General features: G+C 44.0%; 1 protein-coding gene across 2 annotated transcripts in view; it reads right to left on the bottom strand.

Annotated features, from left to right (window-relative positions):
* STK16 (serine/threonine kinase 16) overlaps window positions 1-14,815 on the bottom strand; it is a 391,131-nt gene that overhangs the window by 45,062 nt on the left and 331,254 nt on the right. The gene's annotated exons all lie outside the window — the stretch shown is intronic.

Genomic DNA, 14,815 nt, shown 5'->3' with positions numbered 1-14,815 from the left:
GTTTCATCAATGGTAAGGTTACTCTTTCTATTATTGTTATTACCTATGTAGTGGAAATATGTAAGATCCAATTCACATATTTTCTCATACAACAATAAATTATTGTGTAAAGGTGGATTAAAAGTACTAGGAACTCTATGCTCCCCCTTACTGCTAAGGAAAGTATACCCCAAAAGCAGTGCCAAATTCAATTTCCGAACATACAATTTCAGATCCACAATACAATTAGTAATGCTAATATTGTTCAAAGGTACAAAAGTAAGGCCCTTGGCTAACAGATTTGCCAATTCTGTTGGTACAAACATAGAAGAATAGTTATATATTGAAAAGTCACCCTCTGTGCTCTTAATAATATGGTAAGTAGGCAAACAGTCTCCATCAACTATTTCCATTTTCCAGTTCTCTTCCTCTGATTCCATTTGTTCTGACCTTTCCCCCTCTGAAAATTCGATTGTTTAAAGTTACTGCGAATATTATTAGGGGGTACATAATTACTTGAAGAAGAAGTGTTATTATTATTACTCGTGTTCTGATTTTGTAAACTTTCGCTTCTTCTCAAACCACCATCATTATTAAAAGCACTGTTCGCAGAAGATGTAGAAGGGGTAGGTTGATTCGAGTCAACAGAATCTGCCCTAGATTGGGCCACCATAACCTGATTCTCAGAATTAACACCAGAATGACTAGTTAGTGGTTGAGGAAAAGGAGCCTATATTAGGCCCCGTACTAGATTTTAAATTATTCCACTGTTGAGCTGGTGGAGGGGCAGGATAAGCTATGCCTTCCTCATATTGTTGACAATCCCTTTGAACTTTCTTATTTTTTTGTCAATCTGGCTTTAAATAAAAAAGCATCAATTGTTTCAAAAATTTTTAGATACTCAAATTTATATCAAGAGAAGTCAGGGTGTGATTTAATTTGAGTGTCAAGTAAGGAAATATTATCTTTCAATTCTTCATTCATTAGTGCATAACTAGACTTCATCAAATCTAAAAGTTCCAAGCCTTGCTTGTTAAATAGCTTGATTAAATCTAGATGGAAATTAGAGTTGGGGACTAACCCAGTCGGATATTGCCATATCCGAAGTCCTTTAGGAACTATTTGCAGCCTAAAGCATTCATTAAAATAGTCAATTTCAAGCGCATACTTTTTAAACTTGAGTAATACATGGTCTAAAGAATTCAAAAGATTAATGATACTGTTATCTTCCCTAGCCGGACTCACCAATCCTTGCATTACGTTATTAGAATGCCATCCGTTACCGGTATTTAACCAGTCTTTGAGATTTGGTAATCCAATAAGCCCTGGGTTAATTGCGCTGTTACTGTCCGAATGTACGACACCATTTCCTTGTTGGGTAGCGTTCCCAAAATCCAATATGTCATTTTCATTACTCCGTACGCCAATATTTCCAGAGTAATGATTAGAAGGTAGTACTGGAGAGGAAAGCTGTCTCTGCCCGCAGGGAATACTAGCTCCAGAGCTAGGGGGAGAGTTACCGGCAGTATGCAGAGCTCCCTCACGAATAGGATCTGTGGCACCAAAATTCAAACAGGAAGTAACACCACGATTAGCGCTATTGGAAATAAGCGCTGGTTGCTGCAATTGAAAAGTTGGCTGTTGCAGAGACTGCAGAGAAATATTAATATTTAGAGATATATATGTATAGAGATTGTTTTGTTCTGTTTTAAAACGGGACGATTGTGATGCTACAACTTTTAATTTGAATTGAGCAAGGGGCGTAATATCAGCTGACCTTATGAAGGTTATATAAATGTTGTGTTTTCACTTGCTTAGTTCTCTGAAGAAGTTTGTACATTGTGCGTACGAAAAGCACTTAAGATTATTTGATTTTGGTCAATAAATATTTTTCTACGGACTTTCTGGGCTGCCTTTTGTGTTTTTACCAGCCTAGTTTGTGTATTGGTTGCAAAATCTCCGGATCACCGTCAGGGTTGGCGTCCGAGGGGTGAGATGGAACCGGCTCCTGAGGCCCAGCTGATTCGGTCTGGGAGGCCGTCAGAATTTCTAATTCAGAGGTAGTCAGGGGCTGCATAGGCGCCTCGCTGAAAACCGGAGAACCGGCGGCAGATCTTGCTGAGGCCTCAATATCTGGTCTTGGCCTAGGTTGCCTGTCCTTATCCTTGCGTTTTTTAATCATTGCTGATGTCGGTTGCTCCGACGACATGCTATAGTTAAATTTTCTGCCAAAATAATGTCGGGCGAAATCTGCCCGACGCTTGATTGTACGTTTGTTGAACCTAGCACAAAACCGACAACCAGAGACGTCGTGGTCTGGGCCTAGGCAAGGAATACAATAAGAATGAAAATCCTTATGGGGTATTTGCTTCCCACAAGAAATGCAATTATTAACTTTGTCTGACATCGGTCTGAGGCAAGAAAAGTTTCCCCAACAGAGTACTTAGCTTTAGAGAAGACTTCGGGCTGAAATTCGATTCGAAAATCTCAGGAGCTAGCCGACCGGCACTTGCGAACTGCTTCTGCTTCAGGCACTGCGCGGCAAGAAAGACTGAAGAAAATGGAGTTGGCTGCCTCTTTTATCCCCCTGTCGCACTGACGTCAGGGAAGAAGCAACGACAACCGACGCTGGACCAAGACTTTGGGATTCGGCCGACTGCGGGACCGCCTGACGGCAGGATAACCCAAGTGTGATGACTGCAGCAGTATAACACGATGAACATCTGTTTTCCATTAGACAAGTGAGGAGAGTTGAGTGCTGTAGTAATTTGTACCTTATTTAGCGCTTACAACGAGTTCTGAACAAGTGCTGAGCTCAAAGAAACAGACTTGAGTGCTGAAACTAAAAAACTGGCTAGTTCTAAGAAACAAAATTAAGCTAGAAGGCTTCCCTCCAACACAGAAAGGCTTGGGGGCTCAGAAGTCCACAAATAGTCCTGGACACAGCAAATCTGTATCCAGACTAGACTACCCACACGAAAGGCAGGAAACCAGCTTAGAATTTTGTTCTTCATATGTCCTGTACATTCACATGCAGTGTCTACGGAATGTGTTAGGTATGTGGATGCTGACTGCAATGCATACACTCCGTGTGTGCATATGTGTGCACACCCTTATCATGACGATTTGTTGTACCTATTGTTATGTGTACTACAGCAGTCACTATTCCTGGCAGAGGTATACTAGCATGGGCCATCTGTATTTGCCAGTGTATGCTCAGTCTGCCCTACACATGTCCCCCAAATCTGCATGACTGCAAGGTCTACTCATGTGCAGATCCCCTGGTGTTCACACACTGCCGTCACTATTGCTGTGGGGGTAGGGTTACATCTGCCACAGTTCCTGTACCTGACTGTGTGCAGATACAGCCATTCTTAGCATCCTTAAAATCCCTGCTGCTGTGCACTGGTGTGTCATGCTGACATCCCCTCCCCACCTTCAGCCTTTTTGCAGATGCTTGACAAGTAAGGCCTACACATGTGTCAGTTTGCAGTGTGCCATACACTGAACACCACATATTACAACCTAGTCCCAGCTAATAATGTGGACCACAGTAATACGTTATGCCATAGTGTAAATCTGTAACAGTTGCCAATGTACTACTGATATATACACTGTTGCTGCACTATATATGGGTGATGTTTTACACATGTCCCTACTGTAGGCCATGTCTCCCACCATTATGTTAATCCCTTTGGACACATTCTGCAATGACAGGATGTTAGTTATCTTCCAGGTGTCTGACATATGCTTCCAATACCCCATCATGATCATCACTGTGATGCAGTGCATTTAACAGCAACAATATGTGAACATGTACAGCATGCATTCTGGGTAGGTGTGTTAGATGTGTGCATGGAATATACCACAGCCATTACATGCCCGGTGTACTGGCAAGATCAACATAAACCATACTCACTAGCTACAGGCTGATGCCTTGGTGGTATACCGGAGGGACCTACATAAGAGGGTGGCAGATGCGAAGTCAATGGCCACACCTGTGGCATTGCTACAGGGTTGGTACAGCATTACAGTACAACAGTAAATGTCCACAATACTACGCATGCACATCTGTTTATTACTACTATGCAGCAACAAACTATATATATGACATGTCAGATATGCATGCTCTATCTGTATAGATGGGTTGCATACGCAACAGTGGTCTACCGATGTGCCCTGTGGCCTTACCTGCACGCTCCTCAGCTGGTGTGTGGGTAACACCCACCTCCACAATGGTGTCTGGCAGTTGTTGGCTGTGCGGACGGGCAGGTGCCACAAGGCTGGCGAGGAGCTCCTCAACACATGCCTGGGGGGGATGGATGCCCCCCCCGTTGCGAGGTGATTCCCCTCGGACTGCAGCAGCACACTAACAGGCATTGCGAAGCAGGTCAGAAAAATGATGCTGGACCTGCTCATTACTGCGGTTGTGCAGTCCGACATCACTGACCCCGTGGACTAGGTCGTTCCAAAGGGCAGTCCACTCCTGCTGCTCATGGGCGGCCCGGCCAAACAGGACAGGGTAGTGCTGGATTAGATAGTTCAGCACTATGTCATTTTCAGCAGCTGAATAAGCAGGAGGTGTCCATGTGACATCTTGCCTGAAAGACATAAAGATGGAAACAAGCGTGAGCAACTCATACAGCAAGGATACCACAGTTCTTAATACACATCTCTGCCACTCCCCCCCCGCCATATCAGTGAAAACAAACTGTACACACAACTCAATACGTATGGCTACAACTTACCTACCAGTGGGACAGATATTGTATTGTACCACACTTTATGCTATGTGTTTGTAGCCATGTCCCCTGTGTGGAAACTATCATTGCTGGCCTGTTACAGACTATTCACCTGCATGCCATTGTCAGGGCCACTATGGTTCCATATATGCCTATGCTATGCTTGCTATGTGATTGCTGCACATCTGACATTCTGTGTTATTGGGGCTATCTATGCATGCTGTTGGACATGTTCCAGGATTGTGCAGACTATTGCTACCCACATATGTTCTATAACAGTGACACTGTTTAGGGAATATTTGCCAGCAGAACCACCTCTCCAAACTCATCTGCCCATGTTACCAGGCCACATCACATGTGGGACCCATCCTGGGGCCACCTCATACACTGGTACACCACTACCTTCTGGTGGAACCACCTCAGGGGATGTTGCCCTGGGGGGCACACACAGACATGATCCTGTCTCCCGGGGTCAGGTCTGGTCCATAGTGGGCTCCACACACATGTGGGATGTGCTACATCACTTTGAGGCACCCAGTACACATTCACAGGGTCCACATGCTCCTCCTGCTCAACCTCCAGGCCAAGCACCTTTGAGACGTGGACTGCTGTTGTGAGTAGCAGTGGGTAGGAGGCTTGTTTCCATATTGGGGCCTATGGGGCTTCCACATCGCAGACCACACACACCATCTAGGGTGTTTACCCACTCAATGTGTCATATACCAACTCCTGTAGGCTGTCCTCTATATCTACCAACCCGGACCACCTCCACAAATATACCTACCATACTTCCCCATATTCCCATTCCCTACTTCACAAACAAGAGCAATGTGGTCCCAACAAGGGGTTCACTTGTGGCATATCCATCCATGTTGCACACAATTACAGATGTATATATCTGTGTGTACTGCTATGTGTGCTGTTCCCCTCGCATATAGCATGCAGCACTGTGGTGGTAATATAGGGGACATGTACTTACATACATATGTGTGTGTGTGTGTTTATACATATGTAGACATGTGCATATAGATATATATCTATATATGTGATATATATATATGATGGTTTATATATGTGTTAATATATATGGGTATCTGTATATCTTTGGACATGCATGTATATATATATATATATATATATATATATATATATATATATATATATGTGTGTGTGTGTGTGTGTGTACACATATACATAACTATATATGGGGTACATTCAGACATCAAGTCCACAATCTCAAAACTCCTTCCTGCACAGCTACACTGTTCTGCTTGCTACAACACAGACAGGTGCCACATATGGACACAGCCTAACATTAGGGGGGGGGTATATGTAGGGCCAGATTGCAGGTAACCCTATTACACACCTATGGCATTTCAGCATGCTACAATACAGGTTAACCTGAGTGTCCTGCAAGTGGTGGGCTGTGGAACCCACGAGTCCATCATTATGGCATTACTTCCACCACCAGCTATTGGCCACAGTAATATACATCCCTTCCATTACAAACCACACACTATATTGGCATACAGATGTCAGTCGGTGCTGCTCTACACAATTGATGGGTATGGCCCTCTATCCACAAGGACAGACTCTAATGTCCACAGCAGTTGTTTAGCTGACGATCACTACAACAGCAACACCCGATGGCAAATGCATATCATTCCACATTATCTACCCCAGTATTATGGACCGGGAACTACAGTCAATTACATGCATATATTCGTCACATACCTGTTGTGGGGATGAGGTCTGTTGTGGATAGTATCCTTGTAGGAGGTAGTTTTTTTTATTTTTTCACTCCTTCTCCTACTTCCTTTGTTGTATTTTCTGGTGTTGTGGTTCAGGAGCTGTTGTATGTTTTCGTTTTTTTTTTCTCTTTCACTTTATTTCTTTGCGTCTCTCTCTCTCTCTCTCTCGCTCACCAGTAAATGGATTGAGCTGTCTGGAATAGATTGCAGCATGGCTTTTGTGGGTGATGGACATGATCAGGTGATGGCCTCTGAACCAATCAGTGTCCTCCACTTGCTACCTGCATGCAGCCAGGTGTGTAGTACTTCCAATTACCAGTGTCATGGCAACCCACTACTATAAATCCCTATATCATATGGGCGTGGTCACTTTACCTTTCCTGTATGCTAGACATCCTTCCTGTGTGTGGGCAGCAGTGTTACAGACAGCAGGTAGCAATACCTCTTACAAGAGGACTTGCACACTCAGGCCAGCTACATATTTGTATGAGGTTCCAGAACTACAAACAGAGTGCGAGTACTGTTGTTGTATGCATTGTATAGCACCAGTGTTACAGGGTTTGTGTGTACAAACTAGTTTATCATGGACTGCAGTCTGTCTGCATAGATCTCAACTGTGTGCCTATCCACTTGATGGCCAGAGGTGTGCATGGTATGTTTTGCCTGTCTACCACACAGGTCTTGTTGCCAGATACATCACTGGCTGTGTGTGTGTTGAGTGCTATCAGTACATGGCTACATCCATTTGCGTTTCTGACTTCATATTCCTGACTAAGGGTATGTTGCAGACTATCCTGTAACACCAGCAACTTGCTTAGTGTATGACAGCACTATTTCACATATGGTCCTGTGTTCCAGCCTCTGTCCTCCACCTACATACCAGGCTTTGTCTATATGGCATGCTGTCAGGGGTTATGTACTGGCCTGTGAGTATGTCATACTGCTATTCTTGACATCATTCCACTGCTGTTGTGGCCCCCACACATACCATGGGGTTGGGTCCATATATGTGTGGGCTTCATCTGCACAATACATGTGTGCCTTATGCAGTCCAGAGGCCAGTGTACGTAACAGTGGTATATTGGCCCTGTATGTCAGCCTACGGGGGATGCACCATAACTAACCTAGGCTGTTACATTATGTGGGGGTATCAGGGGTAAGCTGCATTAAGGTATCTGGATGTACATTACCATACAATTCACCTAAGGTAAATACGGGCCTACTGTTTCCTGCCATACAGACTGTTCTCTTTGTCAGTGTGATTGTAATGGTTTCAGTCATGCCTTGTTATGTAACCGATACACCCCATTGTGTCACCTGAGGTCTTTACCCCCTAGGGGTTGTGTACAGAGTGTAGATAGAGGCTGTTGGACTATACATCTGCATTACTTATTACTGACTGTTATCCTGTGGCCCAGTCTGTCTTTACTGTTGTACTACTTGAAGGCCTTGGCCTGGACAGCAACACACGTAATCCTTTCTAGAATACTGTATTAATTTATTTGTTTGACAGTTGCATTAGTCTTTTTATATGTATTTCAGAGTCTAAACAGCTATATGACATGGCATATACAACTGTAATAGTACACAAATAAAGCTTTTCCATGTATGCAAACCTGTGTGTGGTGTTATATCCTTTGACCTCTCTGTGGGTATATGTTGCAGGCAACAATTGTTATTTGTATGGGTGACTCATACAGTGCCTAGTTGGTAAGCTGGCAACTGTAGGCATATTGGCTGATCCATATGGTGTGCACCCTCTACATATGTACCTTCCTACACATATGTCTCTGTGTGTGTATGTGTAATTTTATATATATATATATATATATATATATATATATATATATAAATATATATATATATATATATCCATGTATCTTAGGAATGTTGATTGCTTCTACACTGTACATTCCCTATGGCAGCCAGACTGTACTGCATGACATGTTACTGATACCAACCTGACATCATACAGGTGGGATGGAGTACTGTTAACATCTTGTGCCCATGTTGTGTCAGGTCCTGGTTATGGGATTTGCAACAGTTGTTTTTTATATATATATATATATATATATATATATATATATATATATATATATATATATATATATATATTCAGATATAACTATATATACACACACACACATACATCTACATGTTTAAATACATTTCCTGTACTGTTGAATGACTGTGCTGGATTATATGTTTGTGAAAACATCAGGGTTATGTATATCTGACATGGCTTAGTGGCAAATCACTTTGGCTATGGTGTGTACAGGGTCTTGGGTTCGAGCCTTGCAGAGGCAGAACAAGGGCCATTGGATACAGAGTGATTAAGGCACTTTTAAGCAGTTGCAAGCGGGTTTGCGCGGAGGTAAGCACTGCTAACTTCCGGTTACAGTTTCTTATTATTAGCTGCTAAATTGCTTAAACTGTGTAGGCATTGCTTACCCCCATGCAAACAGGCTTAAACCGGCTTACTGCTGCTTAAAAGTGCTTACTCCCGTGCTAATTTCTTTAAAAGAAAAGAAAAAAGGGTTGATAGGAAAGTGGTGAAAAAGGGGCACAAAAAGGAAAAGACAGTAGGGAAAATAGCTAGGGATGTGCAGGAAGGGTTTAGGGAAGGTCCATAGCTGCCCATTTCTTCTGCAACAACAGCTGTGCATATACACTAATTTGGAGGTAGATTTGGACACACAAACCTCTGAGAGAGGGGTGAGGACAACAATAATATGTTGTGAAGCCAATTAGACCAGATTACATGTGTCCAGTGGAATGGACAGCTATGTATGGGGCGAGATTTTTTTTTGGGAACAGATTGGTCTTTTTTTTTCAGGTGAAAGTGGGATGTTGGGGAGGGATAGTAGGTATATTTGGGGAGGTAGGTTGGGTAGGTTAACAGACAAACGACGCATGCAGGGGCGGTATATGACCCATGTGGGAGGGTAAATACCTTGATGGGGAGGGGGTGTTGGGAAATCGGAAGCCCATGAGCCCCTAGTGGAAACATTAGGGTTGGAGTCCCCACCCATGGGCAGTCACCACTGCACATTCACAGCCCCAAAGGTGGCTGTGCTGGGGGCTGAGTCAGAGAGCCAGGCCGACCCTCTAGTCGCGACACTCGGCCCTCGAGCTGGCATAGCAGATCTCCAAACTCCCAGTTGAGCTCACTGCGCACCACAACCCAGACCTGGTGACAGGTTCCTGTCCGCGCTCGCTTCCGGGAGGGGGCAAGCCCCATCCCTGAGGTGGTTCAACCAGAAGGTGGTGCAGGACCAACGGACGAGGAGGTCCCGGGTTGGGCCCCAGACGTGCTGGTGCCCGGTGCCATGGCCAGCTGAAGTGGGACACGTGGGTCCGCTGGGAGTCGCATTCCCATACGTGCTATGGTGTTTATGTTTTATGAGCATATGTGGGTTAGTAATAGTCAACACATTCCAGGATTAGGTGTAACAGCATGCACATATATTCCCATTAACCCAGGCACCAGATAAAGAACAGTTGCATAGCAAACAGAACACATGCATATATGGGACCACAGTGGTAATTACAACAGCATGCAGGTACATTGATGGCACTATGCCACCAATGTTGGAGTATTTCAACATAGCACATGCATAGAAACAGATTTAAATAATTATCAAATAGGACATATGTCCCAACATTACAGTTAAGCCAGCACATACCAATTGAGTTGGGTATTTAGTTTATTGTTGCAGATATGGTGGGGGGGGGGAGAAAGATGCTAATTAACTAGTATATTCCTGTAGTTCGCATTACTTTTGTCAATTAACAACTAGTATATTCCTGTAGTTCGCATTAGTTTCCTAGTCAGTGCTGTTATCTGTACCTTACAAGTATTAGTACACTACCCTATTGCCCTACTTTGGACAGTCGGCTGTCGACAACTATATACATGAACTGGCTTTACCTGCAGTATACACCTCTTACCTGGTTTACCTGTGGAGGAATTGTTTGTTAACACAAACTGTTTCTACACATACTCCCAGATTCCAGGTTGATATTATGCACATACCTGTCCATCTCTTTTTGCACAGACTCTGGGCATGTCTTGACCACATGCAGGTGAACCGGGACATATTTAGACTATTGCCCTCTTAAACATTTAGTGACTTACAACACTCTTATACAGAATTTCCTAGACAGTTAAATTATGTAGCACAGTGTGGGTGACAATGATGAGTAATACCTTATTATTCAGAGCAACTGCAACACTCAGAATGGTGTGCAATACCACAGTAAACAGTACCAGTACAGGGTCTCAATCTTTTATTTCTAGGCAGTGTTCATATCTGACAAACCTGTGGGAGCAATGTTTGTTAGCACTACCTAAATGTTGCCACAAAGATTACCAGATTCCACATTAGTATTATGCACATACATCTCACTCTGTTATTGTACACACTGTGGTCACAGCTTGACAACATGGGGGTGTAGATGGGACATACTTGGCTTATTACTCTCATAACAGTTCGGGGAGTTGCTAGACTGCCAGGTTTGTTCTTATAGATGTGTAACAATCAGCTGTACTTCTCGTTTGCTGCCTAAACGTTTGGGATCATCCCACTGATTTCCCAGGGGGACAGGCAGCAGATATGTGCCGATTTACTGGGCATTCTGGACATCCTGCAAAACCAGGCTACAACATTTACCACATGTTTTGGCCACCAAAACACTAAAGTTGGAGGAGTGTCCATATTCACCAAGGATATTCACAACACCAGGCTAGTTGCCCAACACAATCCGTCTGAAATTCTCCAGGTGCAACTAACACTAGGTAAGACTGCAATCCAAATTGTAGCTTGCTACAGATCCCCCACCATACCCCAAAATTCTCACTACACCTTTCTAAACATACTGGAAAATATTAAGATACGACCAAACACCCTAATACTGGGCGATTTCAACTACCCTGCCATTAACTGGGAAAACTACTCGTGTACCAACACCTTTGCCCAACGTTTCTTGAAATTCATAAATTCCAACGCCCTGGATCAACTAATCCTTAGTCCCACCAGGGGCTCCAATATCCTACACCTGGTCATTACCAACATGGGAAATCGATGCTCCACACCTATGGTCACCCCCTCGTTGGTCAGGTCTGACCATAAGCTAATCACCCTTGACATCCACATCCCACCCACATCCCCCAGTAAGGAAACCTCAGTAAAAAACTTCTCCAAAGCCAACTTCATGCTACTCAAGTCAGAAGTGACAAACTTCATGACACCCATGCAGACGGGAACTGAAAGTTCGACTGCTGAATCCTACACTAAGACACTGTACGAGCACATCCACTCATGCATGAATCAATCGTGCCATCCCCAACAGAACCAAGACGCTCTCCTCCAAAAAAAGGAAGCCAATCTGGTGGTCCTTTGCCATAAACAAACTTTATAACATAAGGAAGAAACTGTTGCAGAAAAGAGGAAAAATCCCAGGATGCAAAAAACTCCCTTACTAGCCTCAGTAAGTAGCTGAGATCCCTCATGAAATCCTCCAAAGCTAGTTACGAAAATAAAACTGCCAAAGATTCCAAAGACAAGCACAAGGCATTCTATACCTATGTCAAGAATCTAAATGGCAGTGCTCAGATCTGCTCTGAGCTACAACAGAATGGCATTAAATATACTGATCCCAAGGATATTGCCCATATCCTGTCAGATCGATTCAGTGCAAACATCACTCCCCTCTCACCCCCTAAAGGGCCCATCTCAATACCGAAAGATTGCCAAATTCCGGTAATAACAGCCACACAGGTAAAAAACGCAGTATCCAAAGCTAAGAATACAGCATCCATGGAACCAGACGACATCCCAGGCTGTGTACTACATGAACTAAAAAATGAACTGGCACCTCACCTAAGTGTCATGTTTAATCATAACCTCACCTCAGTCTTCATGCCCACTGAGAGGTGCACAGCTACAGTTATCCCACTCCACAAGGGGGGATCCACTGCTCCATCAATCTGATGAGCCTGATCTGCAAGGCCATGGAATGCATTATCATGGAACTTATAAACAAAGACATTGGCAACATTCAAACACTTGACCCCACACAGTTTGGGTTCATGAAGCGCCGATCTTGTCTCTTGAACCTGATTGACTTCTTTGAATCAGTCTCCAGAGCCAAGGACAAGGGTAAGGTGGTCCACACAGCCTATCTGGACATCGTCAAGGCCTTCGACACCATCCCCCACTCTGCAATCATAGATAAACTTACTAAGCTGGGCATTAATCCCTACGTCACTCGATGGGTTGCCAACTGGCTTACTGACATAACCCACACTGTAAAAGTAGCCAAATCCAAATCCACCTCCAGACAAGTGGCAAGTGGAGTAACTCAGGGTGCAGTCCCGGGACCGCTCTTGTTTGGCATCTACTTCTCTGAAGTAGAGGCCAACACTAAGGGACTCTGGCTAACAAAGTTCGCAGATGACTGCAAACTGCGAGCCATTACTGAATCCCCAAATGATGAGGATATTCTACAAAAGGGCCCTACAGAAGCAGATGCTTGGTGCCAGAGAGCCATGGGCTCAGGTTCAATGCCAAGAAATGTATAGTCATCCCCTTTGGGAGAAAACATGTACCCGTGAATTACCACATAGGTGGCAGTACACTAAACACCGAAAATGTGATAAGAGACTTAGGGGACACAGATGGACAGTGGTCTCACCTTCGATAACCACATCGCCACAACAGTCAGGAAATCCTTCTATGTGGCACACCTCATCACTAAGGGCTTTTCATCCAAAAAAAAGAGGTCATTGTCCCACTGTACTCATCCCTCATTAGACCCATTATAGAATACAACGCCCCGTTTGGTATGTACCTGTCAAGACATATGCAACAAAGTACAGTTTTGTACCTACCATAAATGTAGATGTCCGATAGATATGCAACTGCAGTCATAACATATGGGTTGTCCTGCCTCAGGCAGCCCTCGGTCGGCCGGATTCCAAAGTCTGGGTCCGACGTCGGCTGATGTCGCATTTCTCTCCGACGTCAGAGCGGCTGGAGTATATAAGCATCAGCCGACGCCATCTTCTTCAGTGTTTCTTGCCCCAGATGCCAGGTGCCCTCCAATGAAGGCTGTAATCAAATTGGAAGACAAAAACAGGTTTCCAGACAATAAATAAGCAATGAACAGATACACCATAACAGATATCCCCAGCTAAGGATAATAGGGATAGGAGTGGACCCAAGGCATAGAGGGAAGGAGGGAGGAAAACCGACTGCAGTTGCATATCTATCGGACATCTACATTTATGGTAGGTACAAAACTGTACTATGTCCTTCAAGAATGCAACTGCAGTCATAACATATGGGTTGAATACCATAGCTTAGCTGGGGGAGGTGGTATGCTCTAAGAAAAGGATGGTGTAGCTATCAATCCCTGCAGGACTGCCGAAGCAAAGCCTGCTCTGGATCTGGAATATAAAGGGAGGTTGTAGTGTTTGGAGAATGTATGCACGGAGCTCCATGTAGCAGCTTCTAGAATGTCTTTTGTAGGCACCCCTCTTAAGAATGCTGTAGAGGTGGCTGTAGCTCTGGTGGAGTGTGGTCTGACATTGGCTGGTACACTCTTTCCATGGAAGGAATAACAGAATCTGATGCAATGCCCAATCCATTTTGAAATAGTCTGTTTGGAAATTGATTTTCCTTATACTGCAGGGGCGTAAGCTACAAAAAGCTGATCAGACTTCCTACTGGTCTTGGTTCTGTCCAGGTAGTAGCGAAGTTGTCTGTGAATGTCCAAGGTATGCAACAGTCTTTCCCCTTTGTTCTCAGGATTGGGAAAGAAAGTAGGCAGGTGAATTGCTTGATTTAAAGAAACCCTAGATATCACTTTTGGCAGAAAGGTAGGGTTGGTTCGTAAGGAGACCCTGTCTCTGTGAAAGGTTAAGAAAGGTGGTATTGCCATTAGGGCCTGTAATTCCGAAACCCTTCTTGCTGAGGTAATTGCCAACAGGAAAGCTGTCTTCCATGAGAGAAATTGTAAGTCCACAGAAGCTGCTGGCTCAAAGGGGGGTAGAGTCAGTTTCTCTAGGACAAAGTTGAGGTCCCAAGCTGGTACTGGAGCCTTTCTTGGTGGCTTTATATTCTTGATTCCCCTAAGGAATTGCCTTAACAAAGGATGTGAAAACACAGGTGAATCAGTGTTGTATCTAGCTGAAATAGCTGAAGCATGTATTTTTATGGAAGAATATGAGAGTCCATTCTGTAGCATATCTGCCAAATATTCCAGAATGAGTGGGATGTTCAATAATGATGCATCATGACCCTTGCTGGTATTCCAAATGCTGAATCTCTTCCATTTTGC

This window comes from Protopterus annectens, chromosome 7.part0, assembly GCF_019279795.1.
Source record: "Protopterus annectens isolate FY-2018-M chromosome 7.part0, PAN1.0, whole genome shotgun sequence".
NCBI lineage: Eukaryota > Metazoa > Chordata > Ceratodontiformes > Protopteridae > Protopterus > Protopterus annectens.
This window is presented reverse-complemented; position numbering and strand designations above follow the sequence as displayed.